The 25605-nt window shown below is 48.6% G+C and overlaps 1 long non-coding RNA gene across 2 annotated transcripts; it reads right to left on the bottom strand.

The window, feature by feature from the left end:
- Positions 1-658: 658 nt before the first annotated feature.
- LOC119514966 lies at positions 659-25605 on the bottom strand. 2 transcript variants are annotated; one of them, XR_005212899.1, is made up of 5 exons: positions 25545-25605; positions 13072-13375; positions 2505-5504; positions 2314-2397; positions 659-2226 (listed from the first exon to the last, which is right to left on the bottom strand). It is a non-coding gene; the product is annotated as an uncharacterized LOC119514966 (long non-coding RNA). The 2 variants fall into 2 exon arrangements; XR_005212898.1 differs by having other exon boundaries at positions 2314-5504.

The raw sequence follows: 25605 nt of genomic DNA, 5'->3' as shown, positions 1-25605 counted from the left end.
ACAGGTGGCTCAAAGGGACACAGTTGAGACATAAGGAAAAGGAAATATAGAATGTAAGCTTTGTATCATTGTTGAATCTCTTGTACTTCTTAGCTGCACTTAATGGGGTTGCATAAAAGAATGTTCTTGTTCATGTGAAGTGTATACGTGAATTACAGTGTATGTTCAAAGACGTGTGCAGCTAGCTCTCATACGTTCAGAAGACAGAGCAATAGATGATGGGTGATAGAAAGGGAAGGAAAGAAATAGCGATGTGACAGCACGTTAAAGTTGGTGGATTGAGCTATCGGGGTAGGGGGGTCCGGGTATGATGGAATTCTGTGTATGGGGTTAGTATTGTTTTTGCAACTGTTCCTATAACTTTGAATTTATTTCAAAATAAAAAAAATAAAATTAAAAAAAAGCAAATTGCCCCAAATGTTGGGGGCCTCTCACCCCCTCCCTTTTCTTGCGAGAGTGCCCACATGCCCTTCTGCATGTGTAATAAACTTTCTACCTGCTTACTCAAAAAAAAAAAAAAATTATTGAGGATCCAAAGAAATTTTTTATATGAGTTACTTCTGTGGCTATTGTTCTAGGAATTACAGCATGGATATTTTTAAAATAATCCATTTAAAAATAACTACAATAAACCCATTAAATGTTAACATAAGTAATAAATTTTTATGAAAAATTAAGTATTTTCCAAAATGAAAACTATTTAGTGAAAAGAGGGTCATTGATTTACATTTTTGCAAATCTCATTAATCTCTGGCTTAATAGAAGATGCAAGATTCTCATATGTGCTTCTGCTTCAATCTGTTGTCATGTCACACATTATGGAATCTCTAGAAAATTCCACGGACACTAGTGAGAGAATGAGAGTGAAAAGTCAAATAATATCTTAGTTTTATTATGAGAATGGTTTTTCTCCCCTGGATACCCTGAAAAAAGTCCCAGGGAGTCTTAGGAGTCTGTGGCACCCTCCTTGAGAATTCTTTCTTTATAAAAAGACTTTACCACAATGGCCTTTTCCCCAGCAACTTTACCAACAGTGAACATAATCTTTCTTTTTTTTTTAAGCTTTGCTAATTTGTTAAGCAAAAAGCAAGCTCTCTTTGTTGCAGTTGTGTTTTTTAAGAATGATTTTATCAACTTATAAATGATATACCATAAAGCTTACCCCATTTAAGGTGTATAAATCATTGTTTTAAACCACTCAGTTTTGGGCTTGTTTGTTACACAGGCAAAGCTAACTGATATAAGTTATATATTAATATTGGCAGTGAAAAAGAAGCATTGAATAATACATGAAATAAATAGCTTCTGTACAGTCAAAACACCTAAATCAGTAAGTGGTATTATTGTTATTATTACTATTTGTAAGAAATATTTATTGAGTGCTGCTACATGCACTTACTATCCTCTGTCTCATTCAGATTCCTCAATAACTACCCTGTGAAGGAGATTTTATTACCTCAGTATCTGTCCCCACAGAGTTTAAGAAATTATTCTTGTGTATCACAGTAGTGCTATGGGGAGCCCTAAAGAAGTAGATGACACCATCCTTGCTCTCAAAGAGTTGGCAAGATGTACAAAAAGCATCTAAAGAAGACCATCATTCTTTGTTTCCTTCGGATATTTCACAAGTAGTTATTGTGTATTCACTTGTACCAGGCTCTGTGCTGGTGTCTTTGGGAGACAGAGACCAAGGGTGTGTTCTCCCCACCTGCCCCCCACCTTGAGGAGCCTGCATCCACGAATGCCACATCCCACATCACTGCAACAAGAAGCTGCAAGAAAAGGAAGGTCAGTGAGGTCTGGAGTGACTGTGGGCAATTTCCCATGGGAAGCTGGGGTAGTCATGGTTGGGCGAGGGGTAGACAGGAGTGAAGGACAGGCTGCGTTTTAGAGAGTGCAGGGAGAAAAGGCAGTGAGTTTGGGTGCTGGAGAGACGAGCCAGAGGGCTGGGAGTTAAGGTTAGAAGCCAAGGAGATCGGGTTCCCAGGTAAGGTGGGGCACATGATCTAAGATCTAAACATTTTAACGGAATAGTCCAGAGACAGCAAACATGAGCCATGTCTGCTGCCACTACCCTGTTGGGAACGGCAGACATCAGTAGTCAATGACCAGCTGCTGCGCCTGGATCTTTTTCAACCCGGTGCTCCAGGCAGCCACCACTGAGCAATCAGGGTTTGCAGACATGATGAACTCCATTTGCCATCGCTCGAATAGTCATTCGCTCTCCTAAGGACAAAAGACAAAATTGTTGAGCTGCGCCAGATAAGGTGAATCATTTAGTGGCAGAGAGCACCAGCCCTGAAGCCAGCCCACCTGAGACTAGATCCTGCTTCCCTGCGTGTGAGCTGCGGGGCCCTATGCAAGATACTTGATCTCTTCGCTCCTCAGTTTCTTTGTCTGTAAAATGGGAATGATGGGGTTGCTAGGAGGCCTCAACGAGATGATAGACTCAAAGAGCTCAGAACATTGCCCAACACATCACTCTTTTATTCCCAAGCACATACCCTTGATTTCTTCATCTTTCTCCATTTTAACAGTCAACCACCTTCCAAGTGGATTGGGATGAGAAAACAAACTTAGCAGAGGTGGGTAAGGCAGGCGAATATTATGGCTTCACTTCGTAGATATGGACAGAGCCCACGAACACAAACGGCCTCTGCAGAGATAAGTCAGCACAAACCACATGAATCCCTGCAAGGGCCACCCCAACTCCACGCCCAGCGGAAGGGGCTGGGCGTCTCATCTCCACGTTTGGGGATGGCACCCGGATGTGCTCCTTTCCTCTGAATCTTAGAAATCTGCATGATCACCTGATTCCACAGACCATTTTATCTGCTTGTTTAATTTTATGTCTTAACATTTGGAGAAGGACAACCCTGGCAGGGCAGAAAACTGATTGCAAGACTAACGACGCAGTCATTCCAGGCTCTGATCAAAAGGCAGGAGTGCAAATTCTTCATCATCTAGAACTGCTTCCCAGCAATAAGAAAATAATCCACAAGCCAGTCATAATCTACACAAAGGTTTTGGCCAGGGAGTTCACTGGAAAGGAGACACTAATAGTTCTTAAATATATGAAAAGATTTTTAACTTCTCTCATAATAGGAGAATTACAACTACCTTGAGATACCGTATTTTACCTATGAGATGGGCAAAGATATAGAAGATTGATAACACCCAGTGCTGGAGGGCAGGAGAGGAAACAGGCATTCTTAGACATGGATGTTGGATTCTAGTGAGAAGCAACTTGGCAATATCTTTCAAAATTACAAATGCCTTTTCCCTTGACCCAGTGATTCTACTATCAGAATTGCACACGTGCGAATGGCATCTATTCACGATTATAATTGAGGTGTTATTTGTATTAGCAAAGGATTGGGAACAACCTAAGTGCCCATCAACAGGGACTCAAATAAATTATGATGCCTCTACATAACGGAATGATATGTGATCATAAAAAGGAAATAAGAAAGAGTCACCAGGATGCTTAGGAAGGAAAAAAACCTGGAAACCACCGAGATGCATTTTCAAGTGCTACAGTGGCACATAAAGGGACCGGAAGGGGCACCGGGGGGAGGGCTGCATTCCACTCCTAGAGCCTGGCACGTTCTCCTGGAGGAGATGCTGCTTGATTGGTGCTTGGGAGGAGGGCAGGTGCTTCCTCAGCAGGCAGGTGAGGAAGTGCATCCTGGCAGCGTGACCTTGCTCAGGGAAATGGCCTTGAACCACAGCAGACGCCAACCTGGGCTGTGAGCATCTCTTTCCAAACCCCTGGAGTGCAAGAACCCAACCTTGCTCCCGCTCATTCTCCAAGGCTTTTGCACTGAGTCCAGCGCCCCACTGGTGTCCAGCAGTGTCCGGGGCTCGTTGCTGGTTCCCCGAGTCGTGCCCTTGTATTTGAGCCTTTAAGATTCCTGCTCCTTACCCCCGTGGTAGATGATTTAAACCGCACAGTGAGTGGCAACTTCTTTTTCTTTCCTTTTCATGTAAAACATGTCACCACATTTCCGCAGCCCCAGTTGTCTCCATGAAAATAAATAGATAAATAAATAAATTTTCACAAAACTAATTAGCAGAGAAGAAGAGGCTAATGTGTTTTGCCAGCTGTATCTCTCTTCTCTCCCCAGCAGCCCCAGCCAGCCTGGGGGTGGGGATGGACTCTGAATGTTTGACACCCCCATTGTCAGGGATGGCCGGCAGCTCCCAACCGGGTGGCAGGGGGACTTCTCCCGACCCCACTGCGCACCACTGACCGTCCTGCTGCTGCTGAGTGCTCTGCTTTTATGATGAATGAACCTTGGGCTGGTGGGTGGGCTTGTGGCAGAATGGACCACAGGTTTGGGAGTCAGACAAAGCTGGGTTGGATTTCTGCATCTGCCATTTATTAGCCTTGTACCTTGAGTGGGTCTCAGCCTCAGTTTTCTCATCTGCAAAATGGGGCTACTGAAGACACCAGTCTCCCAGGGTCGCTGTGAGGATTCAGTGAGATGATGCATGTAAAGCCTGGGAAACAAGGTAGTGTGGCCTCTGTCTTACAGGTGAGGAACCCCAGGCTCACAGAGACCATGTGACCTGTCCAAAGTCACACCATCAGTGAGCCAGGATGCAGTCCCAGAACCAGATCTGCCTGGTCCAACACTCCAGATCTCACACTGCTCCATCCTGTGCTTGACAGGGGCCAGACTGACCCCCATCTGGGCCGCAGGTTCTAGATCAGCGGGCAGCAGAAGGAAAGCTGCCCTTCCCCTACTCCCATGCAGATCTGGGTTTCCTGCCCTGAGAGAGCTTTGAATGCACTGACCATGTTTTCCAACCAACACAGGGCCTGGGGTTAACAGTGGGACCCATCTTTGAAATCAGGAAGCTCCCAGGAAACCTTTGGTTTGGGGCACCCTTGGCAGTGTGGGTGATGTGGAGGCTGCTCCAGCTATGCAGCTGGCCAGAGGGCTACCTCTCTCCTCTTCCTACTGGGCTTTTATTTCTTGACTGGGTGAGTGGGTCCAGAGTGGTGGAGCAGGTTCTTAAAGCTTTCCTTTGAAAACCTGCACTCGCAGCTTTGTTACTTCAGGAAGTGCAATGGACGTTGCGGTGGGAAGGGTCTATTCCGACATCTTGTTACACTGACACCAGTAAACCCGGAACAGCTCTGTGCTAAGCATACACACTCGTAACCTCAGCAGTCCTAGGAGCAGGTCCTGCATCTACCTCCACGTGCAGAGGATGACAGACCTTGCCTGGGTCACATGGCTAGAGAGTGGTGGAGCCAGGATTCAAACCCAGGTCAGTCTGACTGCAAAGCTGAGCTCCTCCCGCTGCAGCAGGCGCCCCTCAATTGAGAGAGCAGCAGTGACCCAGCGCTTGCACTTCTGGGGAGGTAAGAGCTGACATCTGCACAAGGTTGTTCACTGCTGCATTGTTTGGGAGAGCACTACCATCTCGATGTCCATCCAAAGGGGACTGGTTGTATCTATTCCAGAGTATCTCCACAGTGGAGTATTGTGCACCTGTGAAAATAACCAGGAAGCACGTTACAGACTGAAATGGAAGGATTTCTAGGATGTATTGTTAAGTGAGAAAAGGCAATGGGCAGGACAAAGGATGCTGCCTTTGTCTAAAAAAAATAGGGAAAAACAATAATCTCTTTTGGCATGTGCTTGTATATGAAAAATAAACTCTGAAGGACAAATAAGAAACTGAAATGATTCCTGGGGTGGAGATGGGGCAAGAAGAGGCCAGTGGGGTAGGATGGGAGGCAGAGGGAGATTTTCACTCTCCACCTTCCTGCAGCTTTTTGAAGACCAGCTGTTGGTGTCTCACTTTTGAGTTGCTGCGGGGAAAAGCACGGGACCGAGGGTGTCCTTGAGTGGCCTCGGGCTCCACCACCGGCTGTGGCCTTGTGCTCACATCCCCGTGAGGTTTGGCTTCTGAAAGGGACTTGAAGGGTGGTGCCAGGGTATTGATGAGGGCAGCAAAGCAACCCACAGGGGCAGAGCAGGAAAAGGGAGAGGGGAGGGCAGCCAGAGCAGCTGAGGTTCTCAGGGATGCGGTGCACATCTCCTTGTCAGAAGGGGCGGCTTCCGGCTCTAGGAAGCAGTGAAGAGGGGGCGTAGGCTCTTTTGGCTGCTGAACTCCAGGCCACAACAGCCCATCACTGGGCAGGGAGACATCATCTTGTCTCACGCAAGCTGGCCAGGGGGCTTGCTGGGTACCAAGCAAGGGTGGGCCTAGCAAAAGGCCACTACTGATTCTACTTCTGAGATGTCTCCTGAATCCACCTATTTCTCCCCAGTTTCTTCCCATGACCGTAGCCCAAGCCACGCCCTTGTCTCCTCTGAGTTTTGACAACAGCCCCCTGCCGGCTCCTGCTGCCCCCTGAGCCTGGGCCTGCCAATCCCACCACCGCTCGTTTCCTAGGACAAGTCCCGAAGATGAGCGTGTGGCCTCTTCCTCCATTGCTTGAGACCTTTAAAAGGCTCCCCTCTGCTGTCAGCATCACCTTCAGATCCCTCAGTCTGATTGCAAGCCCCCTGATGTCGGCTGCCTTCCTCCTGGGGCACGCGGGGGGTCGCCGTGAAGTGTTCTCTCCCCACCCCAGCCGCCTGGTCCAGCCAGACTGCATCTAAATGTCACCTTCCCGGGGAGGCCTTCCCGGCCCTTAGATGTGCCCGGCTGCCTGCTCTAGGGGATGCTCACACTGCCCACCTGGCACTGCGTGTCTGATGCGGTCTGCCCTGCCCAGGCATAATAGAGGCGAGAGCTGTCTCGGGGATTATCACGCTCACTGGTGTCCCCTAAATATCCATGGAGGGTATGATCGATTGTGGGGAACAAAACAAAGCATGAGCCCCAGGGCTTTGCACCCCCTCCTGGAAAGCACAGAACAAGCCATTTGCAGTGCAGGCGGTGACCCTTAGAAAACAATGAGATGCTCCTTCGTGCAAAATGCTGGGGCGGCATTGTAGTTTCCCAGGGCTGCACAAACAAATGACTACAAACTGAGTGGCTTCAGACAGTAGAAATTCATCCTCTCAGTTCTGGAGGCAGAGAAGTCCGGAATCAGGGGTTGCTGGGACGGGGCTCCCTGGGAAGGCTCTGGGGGTCCCCCTGCTTCCTGCCCCTTCCAGCCTCGGTGGTGGCCGGCAGCCCCGGGCGAGCCCTGCTGGTGGCTGCATCGCTGCAGCCCCTGCCTCTGCCTTCACGTGGCCTTCTCCCCTCCAGGTCTGTGTCTCTGTGTCCAACTTTCCCTTTTCTTATAAGGACACTGGTCATATTGGATTAGGGCCCCCTGTAGTCAATAGGGCCTCATTTTAACCAATTATATCTGCAAAATCCTGTTTCAAAATAAGGTTACATCTGCAGGTTCTGGGGGCCACGACTTACACATGTCTTTTTGGGAGACACACGACAGGTGCACGGTTGACTAAGAGGCAAGAGCAAAGTCCCGCTAGCAGAGGGAGCACCTGCTCCACGTGGGAGATTGCCCTGGGGTGTCCCTGGGAGGGAGCACCGCCTGCTTTGCTTCTTGGGGAAGGCAGGGAGGCATCTCAGCTCTCGGGGCTGCAGGAGTGGGCTGGGCTGGAGGCCCCCCACTGCCCAGGCCTCTAGGAGGCTCATCCCTGCCCTTCTGGAAACAGCAGCACTCGGAAGAGGAGAGCTTCTCAGGGTTGGGCGAGGCCTGCCCAGCTGGAGTTGGCAGTAACAGAAAGGGACCGAGGAGGGCAGGGTCTCCTTCCAGGCTGAGGGCTTGAATGAGGGGCTACCTGGAAAGCAAAGAGCACCGAAGAGGGAGAGCAGGAGCCCGTGGCCCCCCTTTCCTTGCAAACGCCTGAGTGGGTAGGGTAAGGGCCTCTTCTTGGGGGCCTCCCCCATGGACAGCTGTGAGACCTTCCTTTATAGCCAGAAAACCAGAAAGCCCTGCACAAAGCATGAAACTTATGGAACAAACCATGAGCCCCTGGGCTCTGCTCCCCTCCCAGAAAGTACAGAACATGCCATTAGAAAACCTTAATGTGAATCCAAATGACCCCCTGCTGTGAGACCCACCCCGACCTGCAGAGTCCACAGGTGTCACCTGGGGGAGCCCAGATGATGCAGGATGTCCTGTGGGGGAGAGTCCCAGCTGCTTCCTGATCAACTTGTAGGGGTTCCTCGGGGTTCCAGGCCTGGCCCGTCTGTGATGGGTAAAATCCCATGACCGCAGCAGCAGAGTAAACCCTGTGGGACAGGCCATGTGAGCCCGAGTCCCCTGATGGCAGAGAATAAGGGACTCTGCCATGCCCAGAGCAAAAAGGAAGGGAGGCAAGGAGACAGGACAATGGGGAAGGAGGGAGGGACGCAGATGAGTCTGATAGTTAACTCGTTGACCTCAGAGCCGATGAAGGCCTGTGGCTAGACCCTGTGCAGGACCCAGGAGTCCCAGGTTCCAGTCTTCATGCTGATCTTTGCCCCTGGGCCACCGGGGGAGAAAGAAGAGAACCTGGGGGACAGCTCAGGCTCTGGAGCCAACGGACAGGCCACTGCGAGGCTGCGTGTGTTTGGGAGATGCTGGCACTGCCACTTCGAGGCTGTGCAAGTTTGGGAAGGTTTCTCCACATCCTTGTGCCTGTTTCCTGTCTCTAAAATGGACACACTCACTGGCATATTGTGCTGTTGTGATGCTGAGGACACTTAGAGAAGTGGCTGATGCACAGAGAGCTCTCAGTCCTTGGCATCATTAACTCCGGGCTCCAATTTACTCTTGGGCCGTAAGTTGTTCAACTATGGGAAAGTGTTGGAGCAAATGGCCCCCAAGTTGCCCTCCAGCTCTGGAATTAATCACCCTGGGCACATCGGTTGTTTCGGTTGCAAGCAGCAGACTTTGCAACTCTGGCTAAGCTGGGCAGAAAGGACTTCATTGGATGGAGATGGTGATACAGTTAGGCGCTCACAGAATTGGAAAAGTCTGAGATCAGGGAAGTGGACACCATGCAACCCCTTCTCCAGGGAGCCTGTGCCAGGAGGGACCCATGTCTTCCCTTTGGTCCCCTGGACACCCATACCCCTTGGCCATCAGCAGGCAGATGCCTGGACTAACAGTCCCAGGCTGCACCCAGTGGGAAAAGCAGACCCTCGGGGAAGATCGGGGGCTGCTGCCTGCAGAAAGGGGAACAATTGCCTCACCAGAAAAGGCAACAGATGCCCACCACCCTGGGTGATGTGACAAAGGTCTAGAAGCATTGACTTCTGATGCCACCAAAGCTGTTAAACTTACAAGAACTACCCCCAGTTGCCGTGATAATCTTTGGGATGCTGCTTTTCCACTGAGTTCCTTGAGGACCAAGCCCAGCACCTGGCACTGTGTCCAGTACACAGTAGGTCCTCGATAGACACCTACTGGCTGGAGATGGTCAAGTCACTCCTCTGCAGATGAAACTTCCAGAGAAGTACCTGGGGCGTGTGACCTGTGCACGCAGATGTCAGCCCCCTTCCTCCATCCCAGGGTGTCATGGATGTTCTGGCACTCACAAGGCAGGTGGGTGACCTGCCACATGACTCCAAGCATGCTCGGGGATCCAAGGGATCAGGATGCCCACCATCCATCAGCTCAGATGAACCATGATGTGCTGGCTTCGGCTGAGGCCAGGGAGAAAATGGACTGCAAGCTTTAGGCAAGCAAGCCGTCACTCCTGCCTCCAAGAGGGGATAAGGCGCCTCCTTGCAGGGTGATGGGGGGTAGGGGGGGTTGGGCAGCAGCATCTGGCCACAAAGGAGAGAACACAGGCAAGGGACAGGAAACGAGCTCTGAGCCAGCTCTATGGGGACTTTGATGTCAATCTCTGAGCAGAGGGTTTAGCCTTGGGCAATTTACCTAACTTTTCTGAACCTCAGTTTCCTCAACTGCAAAATGGAATTAATCACAATACTTCCTTCATCAAGGATGTGTGAGGGTTGGTGAGTGAATAATCATTCCACACATATTTATTGAGCACCTAATATGAGTTACTATTCTAGGCTCTTGAGACACACCCGTGATCAAACCTGAGACATCTGCCCTCATGGCGTTTACAAATCTAGCTGAAGTCTGCACAGCTAACGACCACAGTGTTGGCACTTAGTAAAGTATTACTAAAGTGTGAGTGGTTTCCCCTCCCCGGGCAGTAGCAGCAGGGCAGTTGGCTCGCAGCTCCCAGACCACCGCTGTTGGGATGGACTCATTAGGTCTGTTCACAAAGATTCCATTTTTCCTCCTCCCGGGCACATGAAGTTAGGGGTGGACGTGTGACTGGCTTTGGCCAATGCAACACAAGCAGAAGTGGCAGGTGTCAGTGTGGAAGCTTTGAGAGCTGGTACACAGCTTACAGTGTTTTCTCTCCACAGTTGTGGGAATCCTGGCCGTGTGTGACGAGATAGGTCCCTGGGTGACTGAGAGGAGAACTTCTGTGTGGACCCGCAGTGGACGTGAAGCATGAGTGAGAAATTGACTCCTGTAGCATTAAACCACTGAGATTTGAGGGTTGCTTATTACTGCAGCATAACTGAACTTCTCCTGATACAACTAGCCTCCCCAGCTTGAGCCTTTCAGAGCTTTGCATAGTCCAATCCTTAGAGTTAGGTCTTAGCAGATTCACAAGAAGCAAAAATGTAGGTGACTTAGCAGGGAATGCAAGTGTAAATGTCCTGCCTTGTTTTCTCGCTATTGATCAAGTGCACTGGGTGAGTGTCACATCTTGAATTCACTCCGTGTATAAACTGTGGCTGTAGATCTATCACCACCTGCTCCAGGATATCCAATGACTCCAGACTCCTGCCTCCAGTATTCCCCTGCCTTCCAGCCTAACGAAGTTCCCAGCCGTGGATCCAGTTGGATCCATTCCAACCAGGCCTCTCATCCATTCCAACTCAGGAAACCAGTAATTAGTCTTCCATCTTCCCTCTTCCCTCTCTCCCTTTCAGCTTAGCTCTTCTCCAGCACCCATCAGCTGCCCTCTCTTTCTAAACCTATTCATTGTGATCACTCTCATTTCACTGGAAACAAACTGCCCTACACTTCTCAGCCTCTTCAAAGACAGTCGTATCCGTTAGGATCCAACCAGGAAAACAGAAACCATTTTGAGTATTTAAAACATAGAGAATTTAATCCAGGGAATTGGTGACACAGGAGACGGAGGATCTGGGATGGTGAGGCAACCCAGAGATTAGCAGCAGGAGGCTGCAGTCACTCCCAGCCTGGAGGGACAAAGAGAGGGGGGATTGGGGTCAACCGGGGGACATTGGGACCACAGCAGGCAGGAGTTGGAGCCTGCAAGGAGACAGACAGGGAAGGGAAGAAACACCCACTTTCTCCCTTCCTCCCACCCTCAGATCTCCTCCTAGAACCTCCCATTGGCTGAATGAGCTGGGAGCCAGCAAACCCTGGAGCCAAGGCATGGCAGCCAGACAGAGCAGGGCAAGGGCAGGGAATGGATCTGAGGGCAAACAAGCCCAGGACCAGCACACCAGGCTCCTTCCATCCAGCACCTGCTCTGCCATAACCCCCTTGGGTAGAGGCTGCTCTTTCTCCTCATCTCTCTTACCACAAAGCTCCAGGCTGTGCTGACTTTCCTCCTTAACTTTTTCATCTTGGTTGGTGACACTGCTGACTCAATATCCATTCCCAATGCCCTTTTTCCTTACTTGCCTCCACTGGAAAAGCTGACAACTTACTTTCAGCCTCCTTGCAGCTACTGGCAATTTGACAGTTCTGGCCAAGAATTTAAACACAGAATCTTCTGGAAACATTTTTTTTTTTCCTGATTAAAAGAAGCAGACATTACCATGGTCATCTCTTTTCCTTTTCTCTTACCTTGAAGGCCATGAAAATGTCTGGAGCTGCAGCAGCCATCTTGCAACCAGGAGGTTAAAAACTAAAAATCAAGGATGGTTAGAACAGAAAGAAAGGAAGAGCCTAGATTTTTAATGATACTGTTGATATGGTAAACCAGCCAGAGATGGCTCATCTCCAGACTTCCCAATATGTGAGACAATTAAATGCCTGTATTACTTAAGTCACTGTTAGTCAAATTTCTGATCCTTTCAGCTGAAAGCATTTCTAAAATGGATAGGGGCTCTGTAACTTATCCAGCACCCCCAAGCTAGGATCCCAGGAGAAAACATCACTACCCCTTTCTCCTTCACCCTCCACATCCAGGAATTCACCAAGTCCTAATGATCTTATCTCCTTTCTCCTCTCCTTGCCACGCTCACTGCCACAAACCCAGGACAGGCTCCTGCATTGCATTCCCCTACCCAATCTCCCCTTCTCTAGCTCTGTCCCTTTCAAAGCCCCTCCTCACTGCAGCCAGAGTGCTCTTTCTAAAATGCATACCTTGCACATTGGATAGTGTCTCTCCTTCCCTTTGCTTCTAGAATAAAACCAAAACTGCTCAGTGAGGCAGAACCAGCTCTCATGGCTGTTCCTCTCCTTGAACTTCCCACTGCAGCCAAACCAATTGTTAATATTTCCCTAAAGTCTCCTTCCTGCTCCACGCCACAAGCCTTTGCACGCTCTGTTCGCCTGCTTGAATGGGCTGGAGTCCCCCAGCTCAGAGGCCTTCTCCCATCCAGTAGGGTTCATTGCACCCTTCTCTACCTGCTTCTTTCTTTGCACATACCAAGCTCTACAGCTCTTTTATTTGTTTGCCTTTTGCTTCCTCCCTTACCAGAAAGCCAGTTCCCTGACAACAGGGCCCCGTGTGTTATTCATCTCTATCTCCCCAGTGCCTGACACACTGCGGGGACTTGGTAAACGTGTGTAGAGTAAGTGAGTGGCTGAGTGAGTGAATGAATGAGGCCGTGCACTCAGGAACCTGTGAAGTCAGCCGCAGGAGGAGCTGACTTGTATTTTTGCAATGAGGAGAGAGCAGCAGTGACCCAAGTCTTTGAACACCTGCCTGATCACCCAGCTCCCTGGAACTTTGCCCAGGCAGCTTTGGGGAAGAGAATGCCAGGCCCACGTGCAGACATAGCTTAACCTTTTCTTCTTAAATAAATTTCGTCTCAGGCCACCTGCCACCAGGGAATCATTTGGACCCGGGATGCTCTCGGAAACCTTACCATTTCTCTTGGAGTGCCGGAGGAAAGGCGACGGCGATTGCAGATTCATCTCTGAAATTCCTTTGAGGCTCCCTGTCCCCTTCTTCCTTCTCAGGAGGGAAGAGAGTTCTGCCTTTAGCTCCAAACTGATGCACCTGTCTCAAATGATTAAAGATGAGCGGCGGAGTGAGGGTCACGCATCCTTCTAATTACCCCAGACGCCATTTGTCCTGCTGGTGATAAATGGCCGTGGTGTGGATTAACAGCAACTCGGCACCAAAGTCTCCCAGGTCATAAAAGCAGGCATAATAAAGAATTATGGGACCTGGTAAAATGAAAATTGGAATCAATTAGTTTCCCTCAGATGGGAGCTGCTGAGAGAACATTCATTATCTCAGCCCCACTGTGGGGGAAATCTGTTTCCTTACACGTGGCCCTTGTTGCCCCTCGTTGCCCCTCAAATAGCCTCCCACGCAGCTCATTCCAAGCCCTTGGGGAGGGAGGGAAGACAACAGCTCCAAGGCGCAGCTCTCACCTGCAGAAACAGCCCCTCTGATCCCAGAGCCACCTCCGTTTATGCATTTGGACTGTCTGCGTTAAGGCCTTCTCCGCTGCAGCTGGCGAGTCAATGCAATTTTCAGATCCATTCAGGAAACAGAAGTTCCTCAGATGATGTATTAAATCAATTAGCCTCCAGCGGCCGCAGGGACCAGACCAGCTTTCCCAGCGCCCATTACAGGGACCATGAATCATGCGTGTGTCAGCGAGGCGCCACTCGCTCCATTCTGAGTGATGCATCCAGAAAGCCCAAGACTGAGCATAAAAATAAACACAGCCACCGTGTCCTAAGGACCACGAGGGATCAGGGATGCAAACGGCTGCCTTCCTTTTTCTGTTTCCTTCTTGGTTTCGTTTGCATGGAAATCTCCGTCTGAGAAAAAATCCCAGAGCCCTGTCCTCGTTAGCTCAAATCTCTGCCCGTCTCTTCATCCCCACTGCCCCTGCCCCAGCCCAAGCTGCTACTTCTTCTTGTCCGTCTTTGCACCACACTGATGCCAGCTTGATCTTTTGGAAAGGAGTTTTGCTCTTAACTTCCTCTGACGACACCCCATGGCTTTCAGGAAAAGATGCAAACTCCTTGGCCTTTCCCCTAGGGCCCCTTCCTCCCCTGAGCCAGCCTCTGCTCAGCTGTGCTTTTGACCTGCGAGAGCCTTCCACCTTCTTCTCATCGTGCTGGGAGTTTGTGTAAATGCCCCCTCCTCCGAGAAGCATCCCCGCCTCCCCACAGCTCTGCCCGGACGGGGAAAGGAGCCCTTCCCTGGAATCCCTCAGCCCCTGTCCGGCTCCTATCGCAACCCTTGTCATGGAGAATTGCTGTCACCTGCTTGCTTGTCCGTCCCCTCTCCTGCACCAGGAGATTCCTAAGGGCAGATTCTGGCCTTTGACTCTGGATCTTTGGCTTGTTGTTCAATAAGCAGCAAGGGCTTGATCAGTGTTTGTGTGATGAGGTGTGAAAGAGTGGGGCTTCTAGCAAAGGGAAATTTGTGTTTTCTGGCCCGGTGCTAGAGGGTGCAGGTGAGAGATTTGTGTGCCACGTGGAGGTAGGAGGGAGGGAGTGGGGAGCGAGGGGGCCCTAGGATCCAGGAGTAGGTCCGAGCCTTTCATCTGCATTTGCTGACCGGTTGGGCAACCGCGCAACAGCACAGAACGCGGGTCTGCTCGGGAGAAGACCCAGCTCCCAAGGCAAGCCTCTGAAAGTCGGCTGCACAGAACACCAGAACCTCCCCTCTCGGTTAGAGCAACCTCACCCAGCATGTGTCTCGACCGAGGGGTAGAGGGTGGGCCCCTGGCCAGTGGCTCAGAGCAGGAGATTGGCTTGACGGGCCAGAACCGAGCTTTGAATCCTGGCTCCACCACTACCTCTGCGTTGGCAGAAAATGGCTTCACCCCTGGAGCCTTGGGCAGCTCATCTGTAAAATGGGAACAACGTCCACCATGTGGGGTTGTGGAAGGCATGAAACAGGGTGCTATTTACAGAGCATTTAGTAGAGTACTTGGGGGCCTGATGGGCTTTAAATAGAATATTTTCATCGCGACCACCCGAGAAGCCACCTGAACTGAGAAAGGAGTGACAAGACAGGATCCGGATAGTAGAGCAAGGAAGGTCGGTGGGTTTGCTCATAAGGACCAGAGCAGGTGTAGGGGTAGGGCTCCCCAAGCTCAGATCCAAGAGGGATGGCTGTTCACTTCTCCTCAAAGCCCACCTGCCCTTGATCACTGAACCACAGCCTGGGGAAGGGGTCCCATGGCTTGGACTGAGGACAGGGGCCTTAGCTGATTGTCTGGACTTGCCCTCAACCTTCCAGAGCCCAGATTCTTGTCCCTCTCTGCCTCTGCCCCATCCGAGCAGCCCGCCTGGTGCTCGTGCAAGTCAGAGCAGCCGGGTCCCGGGACCCCATGTCCCTGGGCAGCACCAGGGACCGCCCTGCTCTTCCTCTCCTCTGCAGGACGGTCTCCAGAGGGCTGCACAGGGCTCAGCCCACTCGGAAGGGCTCCCTGCCCAGGGCGGCCCCCATCCCAGGGGTCCGGCTGCCCTGCAGAGCCGGCCACAGCCCGCATGGCCCAAGGCAACCCCCAATTCCATCGGGAATGCTTTTCCAGCAGGCTCATGAAATTAATTAAATGCCTCTCTTCATTCTGGCTCTTGATCCATCACAGCCACTCTTCCTTGCTTTTTTATATTAGAAAATAATGGCAATTATCCCTTAAATGATCAATTTTTACAGTTTATGCTTAATTCATGAAAGGATGGCAGGCCCAGCGCTCTGCCTGTGACCACAGCTTTGTTTGCCATTTGCTGTTTCCCCTTGGGGCCCCGGTGGAGTTCTGGAGACTTCTTTGAAGCAGGTCATATGATGCCCACGGGATCAAGGCTCAGATGAGATGGGAACCAAAGGGAGGCCAGCATGGAGGGAAAGGGGAGCCCTGTCGAGGAAGGCCTCAGGGAGCAGCTCACAGCTCTCTCTCTTCTGAGCAGGATGACCCTTCTCTCAGCCCAGGGAACCCAAAAGCCTTTATTTTGATCCACTTGGCTCTATTTTTTTAAAATTGGGATTTTTTTATTGTAGTAAAATGCACAACATAAAATTGGCTTTTTAACTGTTTTTAAAAGTTTACAATTCAGTGGCATTAAGTACAATCACGATATTGTACAAACATCACCACCATCTGGTTCCAGTACTTTCTCATCGCTGCAAAAGGAAGCCCCACACCCATGAATAGTTGCTCCCCATTCCCCCTTCCCCCCAGCTCCCGGAACCACTAATATCCGCTCTCAGGCTCTATGGAAATGCCTGATCTGGATGTTTTCATACACGTGGAATCATACAATGAGTGGCCTTTTGAGTCTGGCTCCTTTCACTTAGCATAATTCGTGGCTCTCTTTTTGACTGACTGTGCTTCTGGCTGGATTTCTCTGGCCAGCTCTGTCAAAACATGTCAATCCTTTGCTCAAAATCCTTTAGAGGCTCCGCTATAGCTTCAGGATGAAATCCAAGCTCCTTAGCTTTGCTCTCAAGGCCATCTGCAACCATGATGGCGTTGCTTCTCTTCGGCCACCTGGTTTCCAGTGCCCTCTTCCCCCGCTGCTTTCATGCCAGGCCCTTCCACACCCTCTTCCCGCTGTCACTAGCTAGTCCTTCAAAAGGTTCTGGAAAAGCCTGCTCTGACCACGGCCCTCCAGCACCTACCTGAATGCACTACAAATGCTGATTCCCTCACCTGCCTCCCTCTCTGGGGTATAGCTGGTGAGGGTGAGAGCCACGGCCCATTTGACTCGGTCCTCCCCAAAATCCAGCCCAGGGCTTGGCACCCGTGTTTGCTGCTGCCATAACAGATTACCACAAACGTACGGACCGAAAACAACACAAATTTGTTATCTCACAGCAATTCAGAAGTCTGAAATGAGTCTCACTGGGCTAAATTCAAGGTGTGGGCTAAATTTGGAGCTGTGTTCCTTTCTGCAGGCTCCAGGGGAGAATCCTTACCCAATCCAGATTCTAGAGATCATTCCCATTCCTTGGCTCATGGCCGCCTTTCTCCGTCTTCAAAGCCAGCAACAGCATGTCGAGTCTTTCTCTCATCACATCACCCCAGTTTCCTCCTCAGCCTCCCTCTCTCACATCTACAGGAACCTCGTGATTCTATTGGGCCCACCTGCATAATCCAGGATAATCTCTCCATCTTAAAGTCAGCGGATTTGTAACCTTAATTCTGTTTCCTACCTTAATTTCCCTTTGTCGTGTAATGTAACATATTCACAGGTTCTGGGGGTTAGAAGCCACAATCCCAGAGGGGATTCAACAATGCACATTGGACAAAGATAAATGAGTGAAATGGGCCTACAAAATCCATGGACTACCACCCACCAAGATCCTTCAACACGAGTGTTCTCTGTGCTTCTTTGGAATCTCAGGCTCCACAGGTAACTGCCCAGAGAAAAACAGCTGAGGCTGAACTTCATCAGAAACATGGCTGGGTAATGGGGTCTGCATCCACCCTCCCATAGCCCCTCCCCACCTTATGCAGGTAGCTGTTCCCCATGAACCCAGAGGTGCAATCAGGAATGGCCTCTGAGAGTTCACTCCCCAGGCTGATACCTTTGGTGAACTCTCCTAGCACAAGTGGGTGGATTCCACTCTGGAAAACCATATACAGATCAAAAATCTGAATTTCCAATGAGAGTCTATTAGGAGTTGATAACTCATTACAGAAGGATCCAACATAGGGTCTCTTCAAAGAGCAAGTTTCCGGGAGCTGGGATACAACTTTAAGAGTGACAGGAGGCATAATCTGCGGGGTCAAACACTCACCCACAGGAGCCAGCCAGAAAGGCAGTGGAAATGGCAAATCAGGCTGGATAAGAGAGTATATCGCCCAAACCCAGGCAAGCATGCCAAGCATCATCTTCTGTTGGTATAGTGAGGCATTCTGCAATATTGTCCTATAATTCTATTTGGACAGCTCCTTCTCTCAAGCTTAAGCCAGAGTTGGCTGACTTTTTTCCCTCCTCTTCCTACGTTTTTCTTCTGGGGGAGCACTAGAAGACTGTTGCTACAGCAACCAATTTATTTCTGCAAGTGCTTTGTGATTTTCATGAGATGTTCTGTTTGACAGGAAGTTTTTCCTTCTGGTGGTCTGACTTTCACAAGCACTGCTCGTTACTAAACCTGCAATCCCTTCCCTTCTGCTGCCCTAAGGGTTAAAGCACACATCTACTCAGTAGGGAAAAAGATAACTTTAAAAACAAGGCTTTGAGAGAAGAGAGAAAAACAAAGTAATTACATTTCCAAGGCTGCTGTCATGAGATATTAAACTCGTAGGATCTTAGGAGTGTTGGTTCCTCCTCACTCCTCCCCTTCTCTGTAGGATGCAGAAAATGTATTCATTTATTTTTTCATTCAGCCAGTATTTATTGAGCATTTCTATGTGCCAGGCCCTACGTGAGGTGGTGGAGAATTAGAATTCAACAAATCATCAGTGGCCGCTGCCCTCTTGGGGTTTCCCATGTATGGGAAAGACAGACATTAGCACACCAACGCTCAAATCACTGCGTAATTATGCAGATAAAAGCTAAGAAGAAAAGCACTTAAGAAAGAGGAAAGGGGCGCCCACTCCAGAGCGGCATTTTAATCTCTTCCTAATCAGTTCGTTGGTGAGGGAGGGATTCCCGCCCTAGGGTTATGGGGCTGGATGAACACACAAGACCAACAGTGGACAGAGGAGGTGGACAGCAGTTTATGAGTCACATACACTCGCCCAGGGGACACACTAGGGAGCAGTGTGAGTGGCAGGGGCAGCAGGAAGCAGGCTTTGTAGTACCAAAAGGGTGAGGTGCCCCCTGGTTCCCGTGGGGGGATGTGACTGGTTAGTTTGAGTAATCCCATGGGCCGGCAGAGAATTGAAACTCACTGCTCAGGGATGAGCAGGAACCATATGTGGTCCATTTCATAAGGAGGGTGGTGGGGCAAGGGGACCTCATCCCCAGAAGCAGAGTGGGGAGGGGACGTGGGGTTAGGTCATCCTAGGCACTCCCAAGTTTCAGATGTCAAGGCTGTGCCTACTAATGATTTTTAAGCCTTACAACACAATTGGGTGGTCTTGGGAGGCCTCTCAGAGGAGGTGACATTTAGGTTGCAAGCCAGAGATTTAAATTGAGACCAAGAGTTTAGTCCCAAGAATAGAAGGGAGAACTTCATAGCAAGGTGTGTGACTGAACTGGGAAAGATTGGGGCTTGCAAAGCAGCCAACATGGCCAGATTTGGGGGAAGGAGGAACTGAGCATGAGGCAGGGCAATACGCAAGGGCTGATCACGCTGGGCAGGCCAGGTTCGGGCATTTGTATTTTATTCCTAGTGCAACGGAAAGCTATGACATGATTTTCAGCAGAGGAGTGAAATGATCGACATTTCTTGCAGATCACTCTGACTGCCAAGCGGAGAACGCATTGGAGAGAACGTAGGTGGCAAGAGTGAACAGGGGCGATAAATTAGCTAAAGGAGGCTTTTTGGGCCTCCAGAGGAGAGATGGTGAGTTGACTGAGAAGAGGAAGGGAGAGAGAAGACAGCAGACAGGTCCAGAAGGTGCTTTGGAGGTAAGGCTGGCAGAATTTAGTGGTAGGTTGGATATGGGGGTGAGGCAGAGGTGGAGGCTGTTTATTAAAACGGAGAATCTAGAGGAGGAGAAGGCTCTGAAAGAGAAAAGATTCTCTGTGGCATCTGTACTCTCTGTAGAACCCTCATCACATGTGCAATTCCTCGTTCGAAGCTGTCAGCCCCGTGAGGCCAGGGGCACCCCAACTCCGCTCACTGCTGAATTCTGCGTGGCACACCCAGGGCCTGGGACCTGTGGGTCCTCAGCTGTCCACTGAGTGAGTAAATGGATGAATGAATCACACTTACTCCTCATAATCACCTGTCAAAGAGAACGTGACTATCCCAGAGTCAATACCTCATAAGTATTTGTTGACTGACCAAAGTCAAGTGTATCTCAAGTGTTTGGTCAGAAAGCAGATCCTTTGCTTTCCAACCAGCCTTCATTTCAGGGTGTTCGTATTTGCTGTCAGTTTCTCTAAGTTGACCATTTAGAAATCTGCCAAGAACATAGCATTTCGGGTAGAAATGAACCACAGTCAACATACCAGATGAACTCGAGTCATAGTTAAAGCAGACTTGACATTCCAGAGGTGAAGATCGAGCCAAGCCTCGTGATTGAAGCCACTCTTGTGACTCTTTCCTGCCAAGACAGAGGCACATCTCTGAGCCATCTCTGAGCTGAGGCTTCACAACCCAGCCTCCAGCCCTCAGGTCCCCTGCCCGGCCCTCCCCAGCCCTTGCAGAGCAATTAATATTTCCAACATCTGTGCTTTGAGAAGGAGAAGGAGGCAGATCAGTAAGAAATGTCACTTGAAATGCCTTGTCCAGGGTCCCTGTGACCTCCCATCCCCTGCTAGGGCCAGACATCTCATCACACAACCAGAATTCACGGGCAGCCTCCCCTTCCCCTCTGCCAGCCTGTGCTGAAGGCTTCCCTTCTTTCCCTGGGATGGCACCAGGAGCCAACGGGCAGGAGGTTTGTCTTTACGCCGACCTGTCTGGGGAGAGAGGCCCCTGCCAGGCCCCAGAGAAGAGGGGACCTGCCACGTGGTACACGGGCCCTTGGAAGGTCTCAGAACGTGTCTGCCTTTCCAAGCATCAAAACTTAGTTTCAGGCAGATCTGGTTAGGACTAAGGTAAATCAGGCCAAAGGGTAAAGGACAATACTGACTTGTGTTTTAAAACTTCAACTTCTGTGCGAGATCAAGGGAAGAGATGCTTATTTGGGGCAGGATATATATCTTCTACAGCACACTAAATAATTTAATCTGTATGGTCCAGTTTTATTCAAACACCATAATTGCATGGAACTTTGGATAGGAAGTGAGATCTGGTAGGTTTGCACAGGTTAGTGTGAAATAGTGATACATCCAAAGTAATTTGGGCAGAGAATAAAAATGTATATGCAGGCCCCCCCTGAGGAGCTGGGGGGAAAATGTGGAAATGTTTGGACATCCCCACCTGGGTTATTGCTGATACTCTCACAAAACATTGAGGACTGACAATTTGGTTGTGCCGAGCCCCTGATCTTGGGGCTTGCCCTTATGAAGCTCATTAGTGCAAAGGAGAGGCTAAGCCTACTTATAATTGTGCCTAAGAATCTTCCCCAGAGTACCTCTTTGTTGCTCAGATGTGGACCTCTCTCTCTCTCTCTCTCTCTCTCTAAGCCAGCTTGGCAGGTGAACTCACTGCCCTCCCCACTACGTGGGATCTGACTCCCAGGGGTGTAAATCTCCCTGGCAACACAGGATATGACACCCGGGGATGAGCCTGGACCCGGCATCGTGGGATTGAGAACATCTTTTTGACCAAAAGGGGAAAGCAAAATGAAACAAAATAGAGTTTCAGTGGTTGAGAGATTTCAAATGGAGTCTAGAGGTCACTCTGAAGGGCATTCTTGTGCACTATATAGATATCCCTTTTTAGGTTTTAGAATATTGGAATAGTTAGAAGTAAATACCTGAAACTATCAAACTGCAACCCAGTAGCCATGATTCTTGAACATGATTGTATAACTATGTAGCTTACATGGTGTGATGGTGTGATTGTGAAAACCTTGTGGCTCACACTCCCTTTATCCAGTGTATGGATGGGTGAGTAGAAAAATGGGGACAAAAACTAAATGAAAAATAGGACAGGATGGAGGGATGATTTGGGTGCTCTTTTCTACTTTTATTTTTTATTCTTATTTTAATTCTTTCTGGTGTAAGGAAAATGTACAAAAATAGACTGGGGTGATGAACACACAATTATATGATGGTACTATGAACAGTTGATGTACACCATGGATAATTGTATGGTATGTGAATATATCTCAATAAAACTGAATCTAAAAAAACAAAACAACAACAAAAAAACTTAGCTTTAAGAACCAACATCTCCCCACCAAAGAAAGTCCTTTCCAGGGTTTTGTCCTCCAGAGACTCTGTCCCTGTCACCCACTGACACTCTCCCTTCCAATATGGAGAGTCTGTACCCCCTGATCCAAGACTGGCAGGACCCCAGCCCCTGAGTCAGCAAGTGAAGTCATGTGGGAACTGCACAAGGGCAAGCAGGAAGGCAAGTGGGGTCCCAAAGGCCAGGCGCTCAGGGAGCCGGGAGCTGCAGTGTCTGTCTCCAGGGATGCAGGGTGGGTAGCAGGGCTCGAACCAGGACTGTCAGAGGTGGGCCACGGTGCTCTCCCTGGGAAGTGAGTTCCTTTGATAATCAGACCTGAGAATGGCCCTCTTTCAACAGGAAGTCTGAGACTCCCAGCTATACTGCCCTGGACTTAAAATACCCAGTCTCACCTTACCACTGGAGGATCTAGAAGAAGAGCAGATGAAGTTCAAGGCAAACAGAAGGAGGAAATAGCAAAGATTAGAGTAGAGATAAATGAAATAGCTAATAAAAAGCAATGGAGAGAATCCTTGAAACCAAAAGTTGGTTTTTTGAAAATATCAATAAAATCAACAAACCTTTAGCTAGACTGACAGAGAGAGGATGCAAATAACTAAAATCAGAAATGATTAACTACTGACCTCACAGAAATAAAAAAGCATTAAAAGAGGATACTATGAACAACTGTATGCCAACAAACTGGATAACATACATGAAATGGAGAAGTTCCCAGAAACACACAAATTACCTACACTGATTCAAAAAGAAACAGAAGAGCTCAACAGACCAATGACAAGTAAAGAGATTGAGTCAGTAATCAAAGATTTCCCAAAATAGAAAAGCCCAGGACCAGATGACTTCATTGGTGAATTTTATGAAACATTCCAAGAAGAGAATTAGGCATCAATCCTGTTCAAATGCTTCAGAAAAAATTGAAGAGGAGGGAAGAGTCCCTAATTCATTCTGTGAGGCCAATATCAACCCTAATACCAAAGCCAGATAAAGATACCACAAGAAAAGAAAATTACATATTCATATCCCTTATGAAGATAGATGCAAAAATCCTCAACAAAATATGGAGCAAACTGAATCTAACAGCACGTTAAAGAATGAATTATACACCAAGATCAAGGGGGAAATATCCCAGATATTCAAGGAGGTTCAACATAAGAAAATTAATTAATGTAATACACCACATTAATACAACAAAGGAAAAAACTACACGATCATCTCAACTGATACAGAAAAGGCATTTGACAAAATCCAGCACCTCTTCTTGACAAAAACAATTAGAAAACTAGGAATAGAATGAAATTTCCTTAATATGATAAAGGGCATATATGAAAACGCTAACATCATACTTAATGGCCCCCTTTCAATGGGAAGCCTGGGACTCCCAACTATAGGCCCTGGTCTTAAAATACTTGGTTTCACCTCATCATTTAACAGTGAAAGCCTAAAAGCTTTCCCTCCAAGAGCTAGGACAAGACTAGGATGCCCACTGTCACCACTGTTACACAACATTGCACTGGAAGTTTTAGCCAAAGCAATCAGGCAAGAACAAGAAATAAAAGGTATGCAAGTTGGAAAGGAAGAAGTAAAACTTTCCCAATTTGCATATGACATGATTCTAATCATAGAAAATCCTGAAAGATCCACAACAAAGTTACTAGAGCTACTAAACAAATTCAGCAAAGTGGTGGAGTACAAGATCAACAAGCAAAAATCAGTAGTGTTTTCGTACATTAATAATGAACAATCTGAAGAGGAAATCAAGGAAACATTTCCATTTAAAATAGCAACTAAAAGAATCAAATATCTAGGAATAACTTTAACCAAGGATGTAAAGGACTTATACATAGAAAACTGCATTTTGCATTCATAGATTGGAAGACTAAATATGTAAAGATGTCAGTTCTACCCAAAGCAATTTACAGATTCAATGCAATCCCAATCAAAATTCCAACAGACTTCTTTGCAGAAATGGAAAAGACAATTTATATGGAAGGGTAAGGGGCCCCAAATAGCCAAAAACATCTTGAAAACTTATTACAAAGCCACAGTAATCAAAACAGCATGGTTCTGGTGCAAGGACAGACATATAAACCCATGGAATTGAACTGAGAGTTCAGAAATAAACCCTCACATTCTCACATCTGTTTTTTGACAAGGGTGCCAAGTCCACTCAATTGGGAAAGAATAGTCTCTTCAACAAATGATGCTGGATAAACTGAATAAACATATGTAAAAGAATGAAGGTGAACCCTTACCTCACACCATATAAAAAAAATCAACTCAAAATGGAGCAAAGACCTAAATATAAGAAATAAAACCGTAAAACTCCTAGAAGAAAACATAGGGGAGGCGGGGCAAGATGGCAGACTGGTGAGCTGTATGTTTTAGTTACTCCTCCAGGAAAGTAGGTAAAAAAGCCAGGAACTGCGTGGACTGGACACCACAGAGCAATCTGTCTTTGGGCATACTTCATACAACACTCATGAAAACGTGGAACTGCTGAGATCAGCGAAATCTGTAAGTTTTTGCGGCCAGGGGACCCGCGCACCTCCCTGCCAGACTCAGTCCCGGGGGAGGAGGGGCTGTCAGCTCCAGGAAGGAGAAGGGAGAATTGCAGTGGCTGCTCTTATCGGAAACTCATTCTACTGATTCAAACTCCAACCATAGATAGATTGAGACCAGACACCAGAGACTCTGAGAGCAGCCAGCCCAGCAGAGAGGAGACAGGCATAGAAAAAAAACAACACGAAAAACTCCAAAATAAAAGCAGAGGATTTTTGGAGTTCTGGTGAACACAGAAAGGAGAAGGGCGGAGATCAGGCCTTGAGGCACATATGCAAATCCCGAAGCAAGGCTGATCTCTCTGCCCTGGGGACCTTTCCTTAATGGCCCTGGTTGCTTTGTCTATTAGCATTTCAATAACCCATTAGATCTCTGAGGAGGGCCGTTTTTTGTTTTTTTTTTTTTTTTAAATCCTTTTTGCTTTTTCTAAAACAATTACTCTAAGAAGCTCAATACAGAAAGCTTCAAAGAATTGAAATTTGGGCACGTCAAGTCAAGAGCAGAACTAAGAGAGCTCTGAGACAAAAGGGAATAATCCAGTGGCTGAGAAAATTCACTAAACAACACAACTTCCCAAGAAAAGGGGGGTGTCCGCTCACAGCCACCATCCTGGTGGACAGGAAACACTCCTGCCCATCGCCAGCCCCATAGCCCAGAGCTGCCCCCAGACAACCCAGTGTGACGGAAGTGCTTCAAATAACAGGCACACACCACAAAACTGGGCGTGGACATTAGCCTTCCCTGCAACCTCAGCTGAATGTCCCAGAGCTGGGAAGGGGGAGCAGTGTGAATTAACAAAGCCCCATTCAGCCATCATTTGAGCAGACTGGGAGCCTCCCAACACAGCCCAGCAGCCCAGAACTGCCCTGGGGGGACGGCACTCACCTGTGACATAGCACAGTCATCCCTCAACAGAGGACCCGGGGTGCACAGCCTGGAAGAGGGG

This window comes from Choloepus didactylus, chromosome 18 (assembly GCF_015220235.1).
Source record: "Choloepus didactylus isolate mChoDid1 chromosome 18, mChoDid1.pri, whole genome shotgun sequence".
Lineage (NCBI taxonomy): Eukaryota > Metazoa > Chordata > Mammalia > Pilosa > Megalonychidae > Choloepus > Choloepus didactylus.
Note: the sequence above shows the minus strand (reverse complement) of the source record. Positions and strands in the feature narration are given on the sequence as shown.